At 42.6% G+C, this 22,895-nt stretch overlaps 1 protein-coding gene across 3 annotated transcripts in view; it reads left to right on the top strand.

The window, feature by feature from the left end:
* gabbr2 (gamma-aminobutyric acid (GABA) B receptor, 2) overlaps nt 1–22,895 on the top strand; it is a 1,071,742-nt gene that overhangs the window by 789,634 nt on the left and 259,213 nt on the right. The gene's annotated exons all lie outside the window — the stretch shown is intronic.

Raw genomic sequence — 22,895 nt, 5'->3', positions numbered from 1 at the left:
TCATCACTCCATTTGTTGCTACTTTTAGGAAATAATGTATTTCCTAAAAGAAAATGACATATCCTCCTTGTTGACGATTAACAATGGTGCACCTCAGGAGTGTGTGCTTGGCCCACTGCTCTACTCTGCATATACACCTGACTGTGTAGCTAGGCATAGCTCAAATACCATCTATAAATTGGCTGATGATACAACCATTGTTGGTAGAATCTCAGGTGGTGATGAGAGGGCGTACAGGAGTGAGATATGCCAACTAGTGGAGTGATGCTGCAGCAACAACCTGGTGCTCAATGTCAGTAAGATGAAAGAGCTGATTGTGGACTTCAGGAAGGGGAAGACAAAGGAATACATACCAATCCTCATAGAGGGATCAGAAGTGAAGAGAGTGAGCAATTTCAAGTTCTAGGGTGTCAAGATCTCTGAGGATCTAACCTGGTCCCAACATATGGATGTAGTTATAAAGAAGGCAAGACTGCAGCTATAATTTATTCGGAGTTTGAAGAGATTTGGCATGTCAACAAATACACTCAAAAACTTCTATAGTTGTGCCATGGAGAACATTCTGACGGGCTGCGTCACTGGTATGGAGGGGCTACTGCACAGAACCGAAAGAAGCTGCAGAAGGTTGTAAATCTAGTCAACTCCATCTTGGGTACTAGCCTACAGTGTACCCAGGACATCTACATGGAGTTTTGTCTCAGAAAGGCAGTTTACATTATTCAGGACCTCCAGCACCCAGGGCATGCCCTTTTCTCACTGTTACCATCAGGTAGGAGGTGCAGAAGCCTGAAGGCACACATTCAGCCATCCTATTCCTAAATGAACATTAAATCTTTGGACACTATCTCACTTTTTTTAATATACAGTATTTCTGTTTTTGCATGTTTTTAAATCTATTCAATATACATAAACAGAATTGATTTACTTATTATTATTATTTTTATTTTATTATTTTTTTCTCTCTGCTGGATTATGTACTGCGTGGAACTGCTGCTGCTAAGTTAACAACTTTCACATTACATGCCGGTGATATTAAACCTGATTCTGATTCTTAACCCCAAGATCCCCTGTACACCAACATTCTTTAGCGCCTGACCACTTATTCTTTATTTAACTTGCCAAAATGTATCGCTTTGAACTTATCAAGATTAAATTCCATCCGCCAATGCTTTACTCAAGTATCTATTTAATCCACAGAGTCACAGAAAAGAACAGCACAGAAACAGGCTGTTTGGCCCATCTTGTCCATGCTGGCTCATTTAAACTGCATACTTCCATGGACCTGATCCTGGACCATAGCCATCCATATCCCTACTATCCATGTACCTATCCAAACTTCTCTTAACTGTTGAAATCGAGCTGATGTGCTCCACTTGTGCTGGCAGCTCATTCCACACTTTCACCACTCTCTGAGTGAAGAAGTTTCTCTTCATGTTCTCCTTAAATGTTTCACCTTTCACCTTTAACCCATGATTTCCAGTTGTAGTCCCACACAACCTCAATGGAAAAAACCTGCTTGCATTTAGTTTATCTATACCCCTCACAATTCTGTATACCTGTATCAAATTTCCCTTCAATCTTCAACGTTCTGAGGAATAAAGTCCTAACCCATTCAATCTTTCGTCATATCATGGATCCTCCAATCCCTGTATCCAACATCCCTGTAAATTTTCTGTACTCTTTCAACCTTATTTACATCTTTCCTGTAGGTAGGTGACCAAAAGTGTACACAATACTCCAAATTAGGCTTCACCGATGTCTTGTTCATTTTCAAGATAGCATCCCATTTCCTATACTTAATACTTTGATTTATCAAGACCAATGTGCTAAAAGTTATGATCGATCCTATCTAACTGTGTGGTCACTTTCAACTTCCCATGCAGCTAGTCAAATGCCTAGGTGAAGTCCATGTAGACAGTATTCACTGCCTTCATCAACTTCCTTGGTAACTTCCTTGAAAAACTCCACAAGATTGGTTGGACATGACCTACCATGCATAAAGCCATGTTCACTATCCCCAATCGGTTCCTGTCTATCCAAATACTTATATATATCTCGTCCCTCAGAATACCTTCCAATAACTTTCCCACTACTTATGTCAGGCTCAACACCCTATAATTTCCTGGTTGATTCTTAGAGCCTTTCTTAAAAAAGTGGAACAACATTAGCTACCCTCCAATCTTCCGGTACCTCACCTGTCATTAAGGATGATTTAAATATCACTACTAGGGCCCCTGCAATTTCTGCACTTGCCTCCCACAGGGTCCGAGGGAACATCTTGTCAGGCCCTGAAGATTTTTCATAGTCATAGTCATACATTATTGATCCTGGGGGAAATTGGTTTTCATTACAGTTGCACCATAAATAATAAATAGTAATAGAACCATAAATAGTTAAATAGTAATATGTAAATTATGTCAGTAAATTATGAAATAAGTCCAGGACCAGCCTAGTGGCTCAGGGTGTCTGACCCTCCAAGGGAGGAGTTGTAAAGTTTGATGGCCACAGGCAGGAATGACTTCCTATGACGCTCTGTGCTGCATCTCGGAGGAATGAGTCTCTGGCTGAATGTACTCCTGTGCCCACCCAGTACATTATGTAGTGGATGGGAGACATTGACCAAGATGGCATGCAACTTAGCATCCTCTTTTCAGACACCACCGTGAGAGAGTCCAGTTCCATCCCTACGACATCACTGGCCTTACAAATGAGTTTGTTGATTCTGGTGGTGTCTGCTACCCTCAGCCTGCTGCGCCAGCACACGACAGCAAACATGATAGCACTGGCCACCACAGACTCGTCCAGCAGATGTTAAAGGACCTCGGTCTCCTCAGGAAAAAGAGACGGCTCTGACCCTTCTTGTAGACAGCCTCAGTGTTCTTAGACCAGTCCAGTTTATTGTCAATTCGTATCCCCAGATATTTGTAAACCTCCACCATGTCCACACTGACCCCCTGGATGGAAGCAGGGGTCACCGGTACCTTAGCTCTCCTCAGGTCTACCACCAGCTCCTTAGTCTTTTTCACATTAAGCTGCAGATAATTCTGCTCACACCATGTGACAAAGTTTCCTATCGTAGCCCTGTACTCAACCTCATCTCCCTTGCTGATGCATCCAATTATGGCAGAGTCATCAGAAAACTTCTGAAGATGACAAGACTCTGTGCAGTAGTTGAAGTCCGAGGTGTAAATGGGGAAGAGAAAGGGAGACAAGATCGTCCCCTGTGGAGCCCCAGTGCTGCTGATCACTCTGTCGGACACACAGTGTTGCAAGCACACATACTGTGGTCTGCCAGTCAGGTAATCAAGAATCCATGACACCAGGGGAGCATCCACCTGCATCGCTGTCAGCTTCTCCCCCAGCAGAGCAGGGCAGATGGTGTTGAACACACTGCAGAAGTCGAAAAACATGACCCTCACAGTGCTCACTGGCCTGTCCAGGTGGGCGTAGACACGGTTCAGCAGGTAGACGACGGCATCCTCAACTCCTAGTCGGGGCTGGTAGGCGAACTGGAGGGGATCTAAGTGTGGCCTGACCATAGGCTGGAGCAGCTCCAGAACAAGTCTCTCCAGGGTCTTCATGATGTGGGAGGTCAATGCCACCGGTCTGTAGTCATTGAGGCCGCTGGGGCGCAGCGTCTTCGGCACAGGGACGAGGCAAGACGTCTTCCACAGTACAGGAACCCTCCAGAGCCTCAGGCTCATGTTGAATGCCTGGCGAAGTACTCCACATAGCTGAGGGGCACAGGCTTTGAGCACCCTGATACTGACACCATCCGTCCTGCAGCCTTGCTTGGGTTGAGACGTTTCAGCTGTCTTCTCACCTGTTCAGCCGTGAAGCCCACCGTGGTGGTTTCGTGTGGAGAGGGGGTATATTCATGAGGGCAGGGTGGGGAAATGTGAGGAGGGGTAGGAGGGGAAAGTGGAATATGTGTTGGTTGGGTGCCAATAACAGATGGCTCGTGGGGGATGGGCAGGGGTCACAATGTCAAATCTGTTAAAGAACAGGTTAGGTTCGTTGGCCCTGTCCACACTGCCTTCAGCTCCTCTGTTGCTAGTTTCCCGGAACCCAGTGATGGTCCTCATCCCCCTCCAGACCTCTCTCATGTTGTTCTGCTGGAGTTTCCACTCAAGCTTCCTCCTGTACCTGTCTTTAGCCTCCCTGATCCTGGCTTTCAGGTCCCTCTATTTATTTGTCCTATTTGCCTCAAGACAATGAACTGCTCCATCTCTGTAATCTGTATAGGGTCCATGACCTCGCTGCTGCTTTGTTTCACTTCTATAGATTCTGTGTCCATCTCTCAAATAAATACGGATGCAAAAAATCCATTTAAGATCTCCTCCCATCTCTTGTGGTTCCTCACCATTATCATTCTGATCTTACAGAGGACCATTTTTGACCCTTGCAATTATTTTGCTCTTAACCTATCTGTAGAATCCCTTCGGATTCTCCTTCACCTTTGACTGCTACGGCAAACTCATGCCTTCTTTTAGCCCTCTTGATTTTCTAACTAAGTGTTCTCTTGCATTTCTTCCACTCTGTAAGTACCTCATTTGTTCCTACCTGCCTATACCTCCTATGCACATTTTTTTCTTGGAGAAACAAGATTCTCTAGACCTGTTATCTTAACCTTCCGATCCTGCAAGCTTTATACTCTAAATTTTATGACTGAATGCCTACCACTTACCACGTACACCTTTGCCAGAAAACAGCCTGTCCAAATCCACACTTGTCAAATCATTTCTGATGCCATCAAAATTGACCTTTCTCCAGTTTAGAATCTCAACCCAAGAACCAGACCTATCTTTTTGCATATTTACTTTGAAACTCATGGCATTGTGATCACAAGTTACGAAGTGTTCCCCTACACAAACTTTTGTCTCCTGCGCTGTTTCGTTTCCTAATAGCAGATCAAATATTGTACACTCTCATTGGGAATACTGTGGACTGATTAAGAAAACTTCCCTGGACAGATAAACTCTATCCCATCTAGTCCTTTTACAGTGTGGGAGTCCCAGTCCATAAATAGAAAGTTGAAATCACTTACTAGCGCAACCTTATGTTCCTTGCAACAGTCTGAGATTTCTCTAAAAATCTGTTCCTCTAAAACCCGCAACTGTTGGGTGATATATAATATAGCCCCGTTAACATGGTCATGCCCTTCTTATTACTCAGTTCCACCCATAAAGTGTCACTAGATGAGCTCACTAGTCTATCCTGAATGAGCACTGCATGACACTTCGCCTGACTAGGAACGTCACCCCTCCCCCTTTCATCCTTCCCGCTCTGTTGCATCTAAAACAAAGGAACCCTGGAATATTGAGCTGCCAGTCCTGTCACTACAGCAACCAAATCTCACTAATGGCTACAATATCTTAATTCCATATGTTGATCCATACGCTGAGCTCATCTGCCTTTCCTGTGATATTTCATGCATTGAAGTATACGCAGCTCAGAACATTAGCCCCACCAGGCTCAACCTTTTAATTCCTGAATTTGTCTGAGGTCTTAACAACATTTGTCTCCACAACCATTCCACAATCTGTTCTAGCACACTGGTTCCCATACCCCTGCAACTCCAGTTTAAACCTTCCATGCAGCACTAGGAAATTTCCCTTCTAGGATATCAGTCCTCCTCCAGTTCAGATGCAAATCATCTCTTCTCTACAGGTCGTACCTTCCCTGGAAGAGAGCCCAATGATCCAAAAACCTGACATCCTCCCTCCTACACCAACTCCTTAGTTACGTGTTACTGTATAATCTTACTACTTCTGGCCTCACTAGCACATGGCACAAGTAGCAATCCTGAGATCACAACACTGGATGTCCTGTACTTTAACTTAGCACCTAACTCCCTATGCAGAATCTCGTCACTTGTCTTACCCATGTCATTGGTACATGAACCACAACTTCTGGCTGTACACCCTCCCACTTAAGAATACTCAGGACTCGATCTGGGATATCCTGGAGCCTGACACCAGAGAGGCAATGTAGCATCCAGGAATCTCATTCTCGTCCATAGAACCTCCTTTCTGTTCCCTTACTGAATTAATCCCCTATCACCACGGCTCGCTTCTGCTTCCCCTTTCTCTTCTAAGTCACAGACTCAGACTCAGACTCAGACTCAGTGCCAGGGACACTATCATCCACATGACAGTATACTCCCTCAAAACTATCTGGATATATTTCTCCTACTTTCCGCAGATGCAAAGTACAGACGTGTATAACAATGCACACTCACACAGACGCTATGCCATTTTGCTGGCCATATGGAACATAGAAACATAAAAATAGGTGCAGGAGTAGGCCATTCGGCCCTTCTGAGCCTGCACCACCATTCAGTATGATCATGGCTGATCATCCAACTCAGAACACTGTACCTGCCTTCTCTCCATACCCCCGATCCCTTTAGCCACAAGGACATATCTCACTCCCTCTTAAATATAGCCAATGAACTGGCCTCAACTGTTTCTTGTGGCAGAGACTTCCACAGATTCACCACTCTCTGTGTGAAGAAGTTTTTCCTCATCTCGGTCCTAAAAGGCTTCCCCTTTATCCTCAAACTGTGACCCCTCGTTCTGGACTTCCCCAACATCGGGAACAATCTTCCTGTATCTAGCCTGTCCAATCCCTTTAGGATTTTATACGTTTCAATAAGATCCCCCCTCAATCTTCTAAATTCCAATGAGTATAAGCCTAGCTGATCCAGTCTTTCATCATATGAAAGTCCTGCCATCCCAGGAATCAATCCAGTGAACCTTCTTTGTACTCCCTCTATGGCAAGAATGTCTTTCCTCAGATTAAGGGACCAAAACTGCACACAATACTCCAGGTGTGGTCTCACCAAGGCCTTGTACAACTGAAGTAGTACCTCCCTGCTCCTGTACTCGAATCCTCTTGCTATGAATGCCAGCATACCATTCGCCTTTTTCACCGCCTGCTGTACCTGCATGCCCACTTTCAATGACTGGTGTATAATGACACCCAGATCTCGTCGCACCTCCTCTTTTCCTAATCGGCCACCATTCAGATAATAATCTGTTTTCCTGTTTTTGCCACCAAAGTGGATAACCTCACATTTATCCACATTAACTTGCATCTGCCATGAATTTGCCCACTCACCTAACCTATCCAAGTCACCCTGCATCCTCTTAGCATCCTCCTCACAGCTAACACTGCCACCCAGCTTCGTGTCATCCGCAAACTTGGAGATGCTGCATTTAATTCCTTCGTCTGAGTCATTAATATATATTGTAAACAACTGGGGTCCCAGCACTGAGCCTTGCGGTACCCCACTAGTCACTGCCTGCCATTCTGAAAAGGTCCTGTTTATTCCCACACTTTGCTTCCTGTCTGCCAACCAATTCTCTATCCACATCAATACCATACCCCCAATACCGTGTGCTTTAAGTTTGCACACTAATCTCCTGTGTGGGACCTTGTCAAAAGCCTTTTGAAAATACAAATATACCACATCCACTGGTTCTCCCCTATCCACTCCACTAGTTACATCCTCAAAAAATTCTATAAGATTCATTAGACATGATTTTCCTTTAACAAATCCATGCTGAAATGTGCTGTTCTCACATCTTTGATAACTGACTCTAGCATTTTCCCCACCACCGATGTTAGGCTAACCAGTCTAGAATTCCCTGGTTTCTCTCTCCCTTCTTTTCTAAAAAGCGGGGTTACATTAGCCACCCTCCAATCCTCAGGAACTAGTCCAGAATCTAAGGAGTTTTGAAAAATTATCACTAACGCATCCACTATTTCTTGGGCTACTTCCTTAAGCACTCTGGGATGCAGACCATCTGGTCCTGGGGATTTATCTCCCTTTAATCCCTTCAATTTACCTAACACCACTTCCCTACTAACATGTATTTCCCTCAGTTCCTCCATCTCACTAGACCCTCTGTCTCCTACTATTTCCAGAAGATTATTTATGTCCTCCTTAGTGAAGACAGAACCAAAGTAGTTATTCAATTGGTCTGCCATGTCCTTGTTCCCCATAATCAATTCAGCTGTTTCTGTCTGTAAGGGACTTACATTTGTCTTAACCAGTCTTTTTCTTTTCACATATTTATAAAAGCTTTTACAGTCAGTTTTTATGTTCCCTGCCAGTTTTCTCTCATAATCTCTTTTCCCTTTCCTAATTAAGCCCTTTGTCCTCCTCTGCTGGACTCTGAATTTCTCCAAGTCCTCAGGTGAGCCGCTTTTTCTGGCTAATTTGTATGTTTCTTCTTTGGAATTGATACTATCCCTAATTTCCCTTGTCAGCCACGGGTGCACTACCTTCCTTGATTTATTCTTTTGCCAAACTGGGATGAACAATTGTTGTAGTTCATCCATGTGATCTTTAAATGCTTGCCATTGCATATCCACCGTCAACCCTTTAAGTATCATTTGCCAGTCTATCTTAGCTAATTCACGTCTCATACCTTCAAAGTTACCCTTCTTTAAGTTCAGAACCTTTGTTTCTGAATTAACTATGTCATTCTCCATCTTAATGAAGAATTCCACCATATTATGGTCACTCTTACCCAAGGGGCCTCTCACGATAAGATTGCTAATTAACCCTTCCTCATTGCTCAATACCCAGTCTAGTATGGCCTGCTCTCTATTCCATTCCAACCCTTTTATGGCACACCCTTGCAACTCCTTCTTTGCTGCATCAGTGCTTCTTCCTACACTCATGCAGAACTCATCAATTTTATCACATTTGTCACCAATTTCCTCCCTGCCCTCAAAGAAGTACACCTAGACTACCTCTGACACATCTCTTCCTTTTGTGGATCTCTTAGTTGGCGCGTGGCCAAGTGGTTAAGGCGTTTGTCTAGTGATCTGAAGGTCGCGAGTTCAAGCCTTGGCTGAGGCAGTGTATTGTGCCCTTGAGCAAGGCACTTCATCACACATTGCTCTGCGACGACACCGGTGCCAAGCTGTGTGGGTCTTAATGCCGTTCCCTTAGACAACATCGGTGGCGTGGAGAGGGGAAACTTGCAGCATGGGCAACTGCCAATCTTCCATACAACCTTGCCCAGGCCTGCGCCCTGGAAACCTTCCAAGGCACAAATCCATGGTCTCACGAGACTAACGGATGCCTATATAGTTTCCATCATAGCAGAGAGACAGCGTGCTGACATCTTCTAAAAATCCACCAACTCCCACATCTCCTCCTGCAATGCCTCCTATAAAACTGCCATCCCTCTTTGTTTCATCCGTCTTTGTTACATTTGTCCTCAAGATGAGATATTCTGCTCTTGGGCTTCTGAAATATCCTCCTCATCCTCCCTGAAGCATGTTCTTGCCTTTCACTCTGCCAGCCTCTGCATCTAACTACAACATGATCCCACCCCCAGTCACATCTTGCCCTCTTCCCACTTCTTTCCACATTGTCTCCCAACCTCACATCACAGGTCTGATTATTTAAAGATATTCAGAGAAAATTTTCAGTGATTTTATCTGGAAAACTGCTGAGTTAAATAGGCCTGAAAGGTTCCAAGTTTAATTTCTGGTCTTGGCTGGATCACTGGATTTCAGTTAATTTCATAATAGCCAAAATGAAATTGGCCTTATTGCATTTGCTTTCAACTATAATCACCAAGTTCCCACTCATGATTTCTGGATGTATATACTCATGCTGAGTGAAGGCAGGTTCAGCTTAAACTGTGAAATCGCAGATACTGTTAGTGTCCAAATGTTAATTATGGTTGCTAATGAGACAGACCATAAGACAAAGTAGCAGAAGTCGGCCATTTGGCCCATCGAGTCTGCTCCACCATTTTATCATGAGCTGATCCATTCTCCCACTTAGTCCCACTCCCCTGCCTTCTCACCATAACCTTTGATGCCCTGGCTACTCAGATACCTATCAATCTCTGCCTTAAATACACCCAATGACTTGGCCTCCACTGCCGCCCGTGGCAACAAATTCCACAGATTCACCACTCTCTGGCTAAAAAAATTTCTTCGCATCTCTGTTCTGAATGGGCGCCCTCAATCCTTAAGTCATGCCCTCTCGTGCTAGACTCCCCCATCATGGGAAACAACTTTGCCACATCCACTCTGTCCATGCCTTTCAACATTCAAAATGTTTCTATGAGGTCTCCCCTCATTCTTCTAAACTCCAAGGAATACAGTCCAAGAGCGGACAAACGTTCCTCATATGTTAACCCTCTCATTCTAGTGAATCTTCTCTGTACCCTCTCCAACATCAGCACATCCTTTCTTAAATAAGGAGACCAAAACTGCCCACAGTACTCCAAGTGAGGTCTCACCAGTGCCTTATAGAGCCTCAACATCACATCCCTGCTCCTATACTCTATTCCTCTAGAAATGAATGCCAACATTGCATTCGCCTTCTTCACTACCGACTCAACCTGGAGGTTAACCTTAAGGGTATCCTGTACGAGGACTCCCAAGTCCCGTTGCATCTCAGAACTTTGAATTCTTTCCCCATTTAAATAATAGTCTGCCCGTTTATTTCTTCTGCCAAAGTGCATAACCATACACTTTCCAACATTGTATTTCATTTACCACTTCTCTGCCCATTCTTCCAATCTATCCAAGTCTCTCTGCAGACTCTCCGTTTCCTCAGCACTACCGGCCCCTTGACCTATCTTCGTATCGTCAGCAAACTTAGCCACAAAGCCATCTATTCCATAATCCAAATAGTTGATGTACAATGTAAAAAGAAGCGGCCCCAACACAGACCCTTGTGGAATACCACTGGTAACCGGCAGCCAACCAGAATAGGATCCCTTTATTCCCATTCTCTGTTTCCTGCCAATCAGCCAGCGCTCTACCCATGTATGTAATTTTCCCATAATTCCATGGGCTCTTATCTTGTTAAGTAGCCTCATGTGTGGCACCTTGTCAAAGGCCTTCTGAAAATCCAAATATACAACATCCACTGCATCTCTCTTGTCTAGCCTACTGGTAATTTCCTCAAAAAATTGTAATAGGTTTGTCAGGCAGGATTTTCCTTTAAGGAATCCATGCTGAGTTCTGCCTATCTTGTCATATGCCTCCAGGTACTCTGTAACCTCATCCTTGACAATCGAATCCAACAACTTCCCAACCACCGATGTCAAGCTAACAGGTCTATAATTTCCTTTTTGCTTCCTTGCCCCTTTCTTAAATAGCGGAGTGACATTTGCAATCTTCCAGTCCTCCAGAACCATGCCAGAATCTATTGACTTTTGAAAGATCATCGCTAATGCCTCCGCAATCTCCACAGCTACTTCCTTCAGAGCACGCGGATGCATTCCATCTGGTCCGGGAGATTTATCTACCTTTAAACTATTCAGCTTCCTGAGTACCTTCTCTGTCGTAATTGTGACTGCGCACACTTCTCTTCCCTGCCACTCTTGAGTGTCCGGTATACTGCTGATGTCTTCCTCAATGAAGACTGATGCAAAATACTCGTTCAGTTCCTCTGCCATCTCCTTATCTCCCATTACAATTTCTCCAGAATCATTTTCTATTGGTCCTATATCTACTGTCACCTGTCTTTTACTCTTTATATAATTAAAAAAGCTTTTAGTATCCTCTTTGATATTATTTGCTAGCTTCCTTTCATAGTTGATCTTTTCCCTCTTAATGACCTTCTTGGTTTCCTTTTGTAAGGTTTTAAAAACTTCCCAATCCTCTGTCTTCCCACTAATTTTTGCTTCCTTGTATGCCCTCTCCTTTGCTTTAACTTTGGCTTTGACTTCTCTTGTCAACCATGGTTGCATCCTTTTTCCATTCGAAAATTTCTTTTTTGGAATATACCTGTCTTGCACCTTCCTCACTTCTCGCATAAACTCCAGCCACTGCTGCTCGGCTGTTTTTCCCACCAGTGCCCTTTCCAGTCAACTTTGGCCAGTTCCTCTCTCATGCCACTGTAATTTCCTTTACTCCACTGAAATACCGACACATCAGATTTTGGCTTCTCTTTTTCAAATTTCACAGTGAACTCAATCATGTTATGATCACTGTCTCCTAAGGGTTCCTTCACCTCAATCTCTCTAATCACCTTCGGTTCATTACACAATACCCAATCCAGTACAGCCGGTCCCCTAGTGGGCTCAACAACAAGCTGTTCTAAAAAGCCATCTCGCAGACATTCTACAAATTCTCTCTCTTGAGATCCAGTGCCGACCTGATTTTCCCAATCCACTCGCATGTTAAAATCCCCCACAATTATCATAACACTGCCCTTCTGACAAGCCTTTTCTATTTCCTGTTGTAATTTGTAGTCCACATCACTGCAGCTGTTTGGAGGCCTATAAATAACTGCCATCAGGGTCCTTTTACCTCTGCGACTTCTTAGCTCAACCCATAAAGATTCTGCAGCTTCCGATCCTATATCACCTCTTTCTAATGATTTAATATCATTTCTTACCAATAAAGCCATGCCTCTCCCTCTACCTACCTTCCTATCCTTCCGATACACTGTGTATCCTTGGACGTTCAGCTGCCAGAGACATGCATCCTTTAGCCAGGTCTCAGTGATGGCCACAATACCATACCTGCCAATCTGTAGCTGTATGACAAGATCATCCACCTTATTCCTTATGCTGCGTGCATTTAAGTATAACACCTTAAGACCAGTATTTGGTACTTTTCGCTTTGATTTCACTGCACCTTTATTTCACTGCAACTCATCCCAATGGCTACAAATTTGCCCCATCACCTGCCTGTCTTTCCTGACATCTTTACTGCTCACTATCTATTTATTTCTGTTTTCCCCTTCCTCCGCTCTGTCATTCCAGTTCCCATCTCCCTGCCAAATTAGTTTAAACCCTCCCTAACAGCTCTATTAAACTTTCCCGCCAGGATATTGGTCCCCTTCGAGTTCAGGTGTAACCTGTCCTTTTTGAACAGGTCATACTTCCCCCAGAAGAGAGAAGAGATCCCAATTATCTGAGAATCTGAAGCCCTGCCCCCTGCACTAGTCTCTCAGCCACGCATTCATCTCCCTGATCCTACTATTCTTGCCCTCGCTAGCATGTGGCACAGGTAGCAATCCCGAGATTACTGCCCTGGAGGTCCTGCTCCTCAGCTTTCTTCCTAACTCCTGGAAATCTCTTTTCAGGACCTCCTCCTTTGTCCTATCTATGTCATTGGTACCAACATGTACCAAGATAAATGGCTGCTCACCCTCCCCTTTCAGAATATTCAGGACCCGATCCGAGACATCTCGTACCCTGGCACTTGGGAGGCAACACACCATGCGGGTATCTCTATCAGGCTCGCAGAATCTCCTGTCTGTTCCCCTGACTATGGAATCCCCTATGACTACCGCATTCCTCTTCTCCCTCCTTCCCTCCTGCACAACAGCACCAGGCTCAGTGCCAGAGACCCGGTCACCGTGGGCGTCCCCTGTCGGGTCATCCCCCTCAACAGCATCCACAACAAGATATTTGTTGCTGAGGGGGACAGCCACAGGGGTGCTCTCTACTATCTGGGCATTTCCCTTCCCTCTCTTGACAGTCACCCAGTTTTCTGACCCCTGTAGCCTGTAGCTCCGGTCTATCACCTCTTTACTTTCCCTGATAAACAGTAGATCATCAAGCTGCAGCTCCAGGTCCCTAACACGGTCTCTGAGGAGCTGCATCTCGGTGCACCTGGCGCAGATGTGGCCATCAGGGAGGCTGGAGGTCTCCCAGGATTCCCACATCTGACACCGTGAACAAAGCACTAATCCTACAGGCATGCTATCTAATTCTACAGGAATGAAACAGGAAAAATAAGTCTACTCGCCCAGTTACCTCGCCAAACAGATGAACTTTTTAAACTGTTAGCTCCTACCGTTAGCTGTGAGAGCCCTGCTGTTTCTGTCTGTCCAGGCTGATTCACGAAAGGGGGGGTGGAGAAAAAAAGAGCTGGTGCTTCGCTCTCGCCTCTTCCCGTTTACCGCTGAAGCCTGTTGAAGCCAAAGCCCTACACTCTGCTCCCACTCACTCCGCTGCCTGCTGTATAGGGTGGTCTCCTTTTTAAACTCTCCACGCTGTCCTGTTGATGTCACGCGTCTGCACAGTCTCGTCCTTCTGGCACTCGAAGAAGTTTTTTAAAAAACTACCTTCCTTCGGAATTCAGCTCCCACGACGCTCTGTAGTCCCGATCCAAATGTCATAGAGTTACACGACATTAAAAAAGGTCTTTAACTTCCACTTGATCACGCTAGTCAAAGTGCCTTCCTGAGCTTGTTTCATTTCCCTGCATTTAACCAATATCATTCAAAACATTTCCTGTCAATAAAATTGTGCAACTGTCTTTAAAACATTGTCAATGTGTCTGCCTCTACTACTTTTTTAGTTCCACATCCTCACCGTCTTTGTGTAGAAATAATTACACCTTGGGTCCTCTTTAAATCTTTTCTCTCCTACATTAAATCTATGCCCTCTAGTTTTAAACTCCCCTGCCCTGGGAGAAAACTGTGACAGTCTATTTTTTCAGAGCCTTCATGATTTTATAAACCACCTTTAGGGAAATCAATCCTCTTCCTTCACTCTGGGGAAGGCAGTTTTTGTCTCTCCTAATAACTCAAGCCTTCCAGTCCTGGAAGCATCCTTGTGAACCTTTCCTGCATCCATCCTGTAGTATGGCAGCCAGAAACTTGCACAATATTCCAGGTGCAATCTAACCAACATCTTGTACATTGCCATTGATATCATTAATACACAGCATATGTCAAACTATAGGGCACCCACAACAAATCCTTGTGGCACATCTCTGGTTATTGGCCAGAAATCTGAAAAATAGCCCTTCACTGCCATGCTCTGACTTCTTCCACCAAATCAAATTTGGATCCAATTGACTGGATAATCATGGATGCTATATGATTTCCCTTCTGGGTCAGTCTACATGTGGGGTCTTGTCAAAAGTTTTGCTAAATTCCAAGCTGGCAACATTTGTAACCTTGCCGTTGTCAATCCTCTTGGTTACCTTTTAAAGAAACTTAGTTAAGTTAAGAAACACAACTTCCCACATACAGTGCTTACTATTCCTAATCAATCTTAGCTTTTCCGAATGCAGATCGATCCCATTTTCAGAATCCCCTAACTTTACCTACTGTTAATGTCAAACTCATTAATTGATCTTTCAAGATGTTCTTATAGCCCTTCTTAAATAGGGCACAATTTTAGCCATCCTTCAGTTTTCAGCATCTCACCCTTGGCAAAGAAAGATAGTAAAATATCTGCCAAGATCCCAGCAATTTCTGCACAATGTCCAAAGAAGCATTTGGTCAGGCTGCAGGGGTTTATTCACCTTTAAGCACCTCAAGACTGTCAATACCTTGTCTTTTGTAACATCACAACATTTCAAGACATAGCTGTTCATTTCACTGAATTCCTTCGCTTCCATGACCTTAATACAGACAAGATATATTCATTCAAGAATTCATTCTACCTCTCATGACTTCACACAAAGGTGACCATATTGAACCTTACTCTTTTGCTCTTAACATACGGAAATGATAGATGATAAAGTGGAATAGTACGCAGAAGTTAGAGAAATCACTGGTCATGCTATCAGATTGGAGGTGACCCAGACAGCATACAAGTAGTGGTAGAGGCAAATACATGAGGGACATTCAAAAGATTCTTAGACAGGCAATTGAAAAGAATGGAGGGCTATGTAGCAGGAAAGGACTAGACTAATCTTAGAGTAGGTTAAAAGGTCAGCAGCTTTTAACCTCCTCTAAGATCATGTGGGTATCGAACTAAAGGGCCATTACTGTGCTGTAATGGTTCATGTTCTAGTATTTTCTCGGCTAGTATTTTTCTCTCAACAAAGGCCTGTTCCATTCTTTCGTCTTCATTTGAGATCCTTTTGATTTGATTGATTTTGAAGGAGAGCCTTGTTCTTAATTTGACATCCTTTTATCCTTTGGTTGTTTGGCAGGATCATGATAAGCTTTTACATGCCCTAACGCTTACCTTTTCTCAGTATTCCTTCAAGTCTTTGAATATGTGAGATTAAAAAAAAAGTAGATAAAATATGTGCAAGAACAGTCACTTTGATCTAAAATTGAACCACTAGGGATCAGTGATATTCTCACTTTTGACTTTCTATCAGCAGGATTTTGTTATTATGCTTGATTTTCACAAGTTATATAATATTTAATGCTCAACTGAATATGATTCAAGTATGCTGTCTTTACATTCAACCCTGCATCAGGATCAGTGTCTTATTCATTACTGGTAGTGTACACATGGCATTCTTTACATTGGTTCATATAACCAGGGAGCTTTCTACTGAGAAATTATTGATAATGTGTGATGGCAATGTGTAACTAAACTTAAATGCATCCCTATATGGGATGGATACCTTATTGAACCTTTTTAATGCTGTTCCTAAAAATTGCCCTTGAAATATATCATTTGAATAGGCACTTCCATAAAATGATATCTGTTAAAGACACATTCTTTCTGAAGAAATCCTCAGAACGTCATCAACACAGGATTCTGCAGCTGTTGAAAATCTTGAGCAACATACAAAATTCTCGGAGAACTCATCAAGTTCATCTATGCAGGAGAACAAAAAGTCGACATTTTAGGCTGAGACCCTTACTCAGGACTGAAAAGGAAGGAGACAGAAGCCTGAATAAGAAGGTGGGTTGGGGAAAGAATGCAAGCCGACAGGTGATATGTGAGAGCAGGTGAGGGGGAAGGGGTGTTGATGAAGTAAGAAGCAAGGTGGTAGAGGTAAAGGGCTGAAGAAGAAGAAATCTGATAAGAGAGGACAGTGGAATCATGGAATAAAAGGGAAGGAGGAAAGACACCAGATAATGGGCAGGTGAGGAGAAAGAAAAAGAGAGAAATTCTCGGAAGTTAGAGAAATCAATGTTCATGCTATCAAGTTGGAGGCGACCCAGACGGAATACAAGGCATTGGCCTCTAACATTCATAATATATCAGTTTTCCAATTACAGTACTTCTGGTGATCAATAGTCTGTTTGATTAGGTGGAGAATTATAGGAATTAAATGACAATAAACTAATTAAGAATTTTTCACATCCATTAGATTAAAGATCCAAGTAAAATTATAACCATTCCTAGTTAATTTTGAAAGGTAATTCCACACCATCCCTGCTCAAAGATCTGGAATTAATGTTCATGTATTGATCAAACTGTATAACCATACACACAAAATGCAAATCTATTCCACCTCTAAAGTTTAATCGATAAAGGCCAATGGTTCCATTTGCAAATCGACCTACATTCACCATCATTCCAAATAAACTGATTCCTAAGCTCCGGAACCTGGGCCTCACCACTCAGATCTGAAGCTGGATCTTCAACTTCCTCACAGACAGAACACAGGCTGTAAAAATATGGGATAAGCTCTCCTCTACAATCACTCTGAGCACCGGTGCCCCACAAGGCTGTGTACTCAGCCCCCTGCTGTACTCACTGTACACCCATGATTGTGTAGCCAAGTTTCCATCAAACTCAATATATAGGTTTGCTGATAACACCACAATTGTAGGCTGTATCTCGGGTAATGATGAGTTTGAGTACAGAGAGGAAATTAAGAACCTGGTGGCATGGTGTGAAGACAACAACCTATCCCTCAATGTCAGCAAGATAAAGGAATAGGTTGTTGACTTCAGAAGGAGTAGCGGACCACACGACCCAATTTACATCGGTGGTGCACAAGTGGAACAGGTCAAAAGCTTTAAGTTCCTCAGGGTCAATATCACAAATGCCCTGACTTGGTCCAACCAAGCAGAGTTCAATGTCAAGAAGGCCCACCAGCGCCTTTACTTCCTGAGAAAACTAAAGAAATTTGTCCTGTCCCCTAAAACCCTCACTAATTTTTATAGATGCACCGTAGAAAGCATTCTTCTAGGGTGCATCACAACCTTGTATGGAAGTTGTCCTGTCCAAGACCGAAAGAAGCTGCAGAAGATCGTGAACATGGCTCAGCGCATCACACAAACCAATCTTCCGTCCTTGGACTCACTTTACACCGCACACTATCGGAGCAGTGCTGCCAGGATAATCAAGGACACGACCCACCCAGCCAACACACTTTTTGTTCCTCTTCCCTCCAGGAGAAGGCCAAGGAGCTTGAAGACTCATATGGCCAGATTTGGGAACAGCTTCTTTTCATCTGTGATAAGACTGCTGAATGGATCCTAACCCGGATCTGGGCCGTACCCTCCAAATATCCTGACCTGCCTCTCGTTTTTTTTTGCAATACCTTACTTTCCATTTTTCTATTTTCTATTTATAATTTATAATTTAAATTTTAAATATTTACTATCGGTTTGTAATCCAGGGAGTGGGAAGCGCAGAATCAAATATCGCTGTGATGATTGTACGTTCTAGTATCAATTGTTTGGTGACAGTAAAGTATAAAGTATAATAAAGTCTAAAGTACATTCTGACCAAATGCAGCCCAGGATTTGTATACATGCCATGCAATTCCATGCCTAAATTTGCTGAAGAGCTACATTTGTCAGTAGATTCTGCATAATATCTGAAGGCCAGGCTCACTCTGGAGAATTTGCAGCCCGAAGGATCTGTAAAGTTATTGGGGATTCTGGACATGGAGAACTGGAGGGAAAGTAGGATTAATGTTCAATTATTTTTCTTTATTTAGTGTTTCTAAATATTTTCATGTATTCTTAGTTTAGTTAATTTTTAAATTTTAATTTACAGTTTTTAAACTTAATTTTAATCTGAGATGCCAGGAATTTCTTGCAGAGGACAGTGAGTCTCTGGAATTTAGAGAATTGAGGTCATTGAGGAGGAAGTAGATAGTGTTTTTTTAAAAGATCAGGGAAATTGAGAGCACAGGGAGGAACTGAGGCCTGGGCATATAATTTGTGATCGTCATGAATGACAGATAGGTTTGAGAGGACAATTTTCTTTGTCTCTGAATGATAATCACATTCAAAATGTGTTAAATTCTGTGTAAGTTTTGATAAAGTACAATAGCTAGTCCTTAGCTTGACCTTCAGCTGGAATCTGTTGGACCATTCCATGATGGCATGTCTGTACCACATTCTCCTCTTCCTCTAGTGAGGCCTGTTTGTCATGCAGACCACAACACTGACCTGAGGATATAGAGGGCCAATGAATTAGGGACATCCATATTTGCACCAGGCAAACAGCACAATCCTGCCCAAAATATCTAATCTTATGCCCGAATCCATCATTAAAATAGTAACAATTTTTCACAATGATTTCACCTTGAAATTGGAATGAAGGTGTTCTATCAAAGGGATTCTAGGTTTCAATATTGCGGGATTTTCTAAAAGCTCATTAGCACTGAACAAGTCTCATAACATTTTCTGCGGTGTGCGAAGTTCATTGCAACTCAATAGCAGCAATAGATCATCTTCATCCAACAGAACCCACTTTGATAGGTTAATAATTTGCCTAAGGGTAAGTGAGCTAAAATGCAGTATGCAGAGAAAGGAAATAAAGTTTTGCATTTACATCCAAAAGCAATTTGTAGATTAGAAAATAATTTTGGTATGGGGTCTTTGCTGTATTATAGGAAACACAGCCCACAAGTTGCATCAGGCAATTTCTCAAATACACAGAGGTGATAATTACCAGGTATTCTGTCATTAATGTTGAGAGAAAGAGAAATATTGGTTGGGAGACAAAAGATAGTAATCTTGCTCAAATTCAAAATGAAATGGAATCTTTTCTACACGTCTGACAGGATGAAGTCCTGGGTTTAATATTTCATCCAAAATAAGATGAGTGCTGAACTGGTTTTGCCCAACTTTTTGAGCTCGGATCTCTGGACAAGGACTGAATGCATAACTTTCTGACTCAGAGTGCTACCGCAGCTAGAACACACTTTTCAACTCTGCTTGCTACACTGCTTTTGTTGAGATCTGAACTTCGGAATGTTTGTTAATAGAAACATGTTTGACATATGCTGCATTTTAAGATTCCTAACCTTGGTTGGGGATGCATGAATTGAAGAGTTACCTGTCCTTTGAGGAAAGGGTACCAAATGGAGCAATTATTTAGTACTTTCTTCTCATCAATTCTCAACAACATTGCAGAAGACATATGCACAAGTTTTCTGTTTCAGTTCTGTTTCCCCTCGATGCCTTATTTTAAAAGATACTTGAAAGCAAGTGAAGCAGCAATTTTGTTCAGCAATTTTTTAATACTCAGTTCAACAGGAAATAAAATAATTTCACATCAGCCATAACATGCATGATTGTTTGGAATAAATATTTACCTGCTTCACCATTGTCATTGTGATTAGATATTTAAGAAAGGTTTCAAATAGGTTTTTATTATAAAGTTAACATTTTGATTTCTTTAGACACAACTAGATTGTGCTGTCAACTAACTTACTTAATTGTCTAAAAACCTTGCAGCTTGGTTACAATTTTGCACATCAGTGACTAGTCTAGCCACACCTGTCATGAAACTAGGCAAGAGATCATTCTTTACAAGCATAGATAGAGCAATAAAGCACAGGAACAGGCCCTTTGGCCCACAAAGCTGCCAGACAAATTAAACTTGTAACTGAACTAATCCTTTCTGGCTAACCTACACAATATCAATATTCTTCCATATTCTGCACAGTCATGTGGCATTCCAAGAGCCTCTAAAACACCCATATTGAATTAGCCTCAATTAACATGCTTGGCAGTGTATTCTAGGCACCCACCACACCCTCTATGTAAAAATATAATTATTCAAAATATAAATGCCCTTTGAACATACTCTCTTCTCACCTTAAATGCACGTCCTCTATTATCTGACATTTCAACCCTGGGATAATAGTATCAGCTGTTTACTCTACCTACGCCTCCCATAATCTTATAAATTTTTATCATATATTCTTTCCTCGGCCTCAGCCACCCTAGAAAAGACAACCCAAGTTTGTCCAATCTCTCCTTATACCATATAACCTCTAATCCAGACAGCATTCTGGCAAACCACTGCTGCATCTTGTTCAAAGTCTATAAAATGATGAGAACTGAATCTAATGCACCTGATGCAACCTAACTGGAGTTTTCAAAAGTTGCAACTTAAAGTACTGGCTCTTGAACCCATAGTCTTGACTAATAACCTTCTTCAAGAGACCCAACAGCATTTCTTTCTTTATGCCATGCCACAGAATATTAGTATGTTCCACGGAGATCTAAGACTAACCTTAGTTGTTTTTCTTTCAGGAGATAATGAAAATACTTGTCAAGAATAGGACAGTAGGTGTTGAATGCTTGGACTTTAGTGTAGGCGTTCAACAGGATCCATCCTACTATGCTGATCCTGAAGATTAAGCCATGTGGGATCCATTGTGACTTGATAGATTAGATTAAAAAATTAGTTGCCAATAGAAGGCAGAAGTTAATGGTGTTATTTTACTCTAGGTCTGTGTCCAGTGGTCCTCCTCGGGGATCAGTGCTGTGTTGGTAATATATAAATGCTCTGGATGAAAAGCTCGATGGGCTAATTAGTCAGTAATAGAAGACACAGCAAATTAGATGTGTTGTGAATATTGAGGGGGGTTGACAAAGGATACAGTAGGAAACAAACCAGTGGGACGTATGGGCAGATAACGTTTAATTTGGCCAAAGGGTGAACTTCAAGATGTCAAATGTAAGAAAAGAAACAGTGAATCTAGGGCAGTGGTCCCCAACCACCGGGCCGTGGACCGGTACTGGACCGCAGAGCATGTGCTACTGGGCCGCGAGGAAATGATATGATTTGGTGATATGTGTCAGCTGCACCTTTCCTCATTCCCTGTCACGCACTGTTGAACTTGAATGCATGGGAAGTCATTACGCACGCATCATCCATGTCAGTGCAAGAAGAAGATCAACTCCTCGAGCTTGCAAATGACGGCGGGCTGAAAAGTATGTTTGACATAACATGTCTGCTGGCATTCTGGATCAAAGTCAAGGCTAAATATCCTGAGATAGCCACGAAAGCACTGAAATCGTTGCTTCCATCTCCAACATATCTCTGGAAGCGGGGTTTTCTGCAATGAATGCAACGAAAACTAAATCGCGGAATAGACTGGACATAAGGAACCCACTTCGAGTATCGCTGTCTCCCATCACCCCTCGATGGGACCATCTTGTTGCAGGGAAACAAGCCCAGGGCTCCCACTGATTCAGCGATATTGGTGTGTTGCAATGATTTTATATGTTCATACAAGGAAAATATGTGCTGTGTGTTTAATATCCAAACGTTATTTAAAATGTTATGATCCTATTGACTTATAATTGACTTATTACTATATTCATGAGAGGAAAATATGTGCTATGTGTTTAATATTAAATTCATTAGATAAACCCTTTTAGAAACAAAATTGAGTGTATTAGCCATTTATAAGTGACTTACAGTTGACTTATCACCTATATTCCAGTCATGATTTACACCCCCCCACCACTAGGGTTGTCAACTGTCCCATGTTAGTCGGGATATCCCATATATTGGGCTAAATTGGTTTGTCCCATACAGGACCGCTCTTGTCCCGTATTTCCCCCGCTAAGGTAGAGCATTCCTATGAAAGCTTTCATGCCAAAATGGCATAAAGCGAAGAAGCAATTACCATTAATTTATATGGGAAAATTTTTTGAGCGTTCCCAGACCCAAAATATAACCCACTAAATCATACCAAATAACACATAAAACCTAAAATAACACTAACATATAGTAAAAGCAGGAATGATATGATAAATACACAGCCTATATAAAGTAGAAATAATGTATGTACAGTGTAGTTTCACTGAACAGAATCGCCGAAACCGATTTGTAGAAAAAAAATCGGCACGTACACGTATGTAACACAAGCGCACACAGGTGCCCGTGCAAGGCTTCATAGTCATGGTAGTCTTTCTCAGGGTAAACACAGTGAGAAAGTTGGCAACTCTACCCCCGGTCAGCCGGTCCGCAAGAATATTGTCA

This window comes from Mobula hypostoma, chromosome 3 (genome assembly GCF_963921235.1).
Source record: "Mobula hypostoma chromosome 3, sMobHyp1.1, whole genome shotgun sequence".
In the NCBI taxonomy this organism is placed as follows: domain Eukaryota; kingdom Metazoa; phylum Chordata; class Chondrichthyes; order Myliobatiformes; family Myliobatidae; genus Mobula; species Mobula hypostoma.
This window is presented reverse-complemented; position numbering and strand designations above follow the sequence as displayed.